Genomic DNA, 1,693 nt, shown 5'->3' with positions numbered 1-1,693 from the left:
CACCGATGCACTGCTTGGCAAGCCATGCTGTGGCGGCGTCCCACGTAGAGTGGAGGAAGATGGGCACAAGGATGTTAGCCCAGGGCCAGTCTTCCTCAGCAAAAAAAGAGGAGGATTGGCAGATGTTAGCTCAGGGCCGATCTTCCTCACAAAAAAAAACAAAAAACATAAAGGTCATAATAGGTCAACATAATCCAAAATGATTGACATGACAGTGGCCCTAAGGTGCCTGGGTAGAGTCTTGATACATCATCAAAGCATAGTCTTTCCAAGACAGCTTATCAGATATCGCTTTACCCTTGTTCTGTAAACATTCAAGTGCCTAATAGACATTTTGCTGCTGCTGCTACAAAGTCTGCAAAAAAAAAAAACAAAAAAAAAAACCCACAAATAAAGATGCCAGGGGAAAAGTATCAGATAAAAAAAAAAAAAAAGACATGAGATAAAAAATAAAGTCATACCACTATACAGAAAGTGACCCTGAGGATGCATATTTAGAACGCTTGTACCCGTGGCAGATATACAAGGTGAAGAAAGCTATTCACATACTCAAGAAATTACAAACTCTGCACTTTATTAATGCAAAGCAAAGTGTTTATCTTGATTTGACACTAAATATAGCACTTGAGAAAAAGAAAAATGTGTAGCCATTTCCCAGCGTTCTTAGTTTTCCATACCCATGAGCTTCAGGAATCAATCAACTTGCTGTATTTACAAGAATGCATCAGAGATTAAAACGACAGAAGAAAACGGAGTCACATTTGGAGAAGGAACTAATCTGATTCAGAGGATTTTGGATGGCGAAATTCATGCAGGCTTTTATGTAGCTGTTTCAGAAATAACGCCAGAGGTCCGGCCCTGTGGCTTAGCGGTTAAGTGCCCGTGCTCCGCTGCTGGCGGCCCGGGTTCGGATCCCCGGCGCGCACAGGCGCACCGCTTCTCCCGCCATGCTGAGGCCGCGTCCCACATACAGCAACTAGAAGGCTGGGCAACTATGACATGCAGCTATGTACTGGGGCTTTGGGGGAAAAAAATAAAAAAAAAAAAGAAATAACGCCAGAGATTAATCCATTAAAGAAGAAACTGAAAAAAGATTTGCAAAGCTTATTCAAAATTCCATTGGCTGTGACATCCCCCAAAGGCTTGAATTATTTAAAACTGGGCATAAAATTAAGGTAGATGAAGAAAGGGAAAATTTTCTAGAAACCAAAATAGCAACATTGGATCAAGTGATCGGATAGCTGCTAATGTGCAAGCAGTTACAATGAAGTTTGTAGGACAGACCTCTGAGTTTGGGATCCTTTGTGGTACCCGCCTTCCTTCATAGTTCAAGTGAAGGCTTCTTACTAAAGATGGCGTCGTTGTTGCCTAAACAAGCAAAAACCAAAGAAACTGAAAAAGATGCTGCCTAAAATTGTTGAATTCTGAAATTACTTTCAGTAGATTAAGGAACAAAAGAGAAAATTATAAAACTGCATAATTTCTATGTCTGGTGTCTTGTTTTTCTTGATCATCATATTTGAAAGTGAATTTTAACACCAAAAAATAAAACTTACAACAAATTCAAAAATAAGAACACAAGATTTTCTGTGTCAGAACCTTAAAAAAAGTCACAATATTGAAAAGGACCATAATGACAGCACTTATTTTGTTGATGTTTTGAAACTGTTTTCTCACAAAAATCACTTAAGAA

The 1,693-nt window shown here is 39.1% G+C and overlaps 1 pseudogene; it reads left to right on the top strand.

Moving 5' to 3' along the window:
- The first annotated feature begins 208 nt into the window (after positions 1 to 208).
- LOC131393007 (large ribosomal subunit protein uL1m-like) lies at positions 209 to 1,412 on the top strand (annotated as a pseudogene).
- The last annotated feature ends 281 nt before the right edge of the window (positions 1,413 to 1,693 follow it).

The sequence above is a fragment of the Diceros bicornis genome, chromosome 27, assembly GCF_020826845.1.
Source record: "Diceros bicornis minor isolate mBicDic1 chromosome 27, mDicBic1.mat.cur, whole genome shotgun sequence".
NCBI classification, from domain to species: domain Eukaryota; kingdom Metazoa; phylum Chordata; class Mammalia; order Perissodactyla; family Rhinocerotidae; genus Diceros; species Diceros bicornis.
This window is presented reverse-complemented; position numbering and strand designations above follow the sequence as displayed.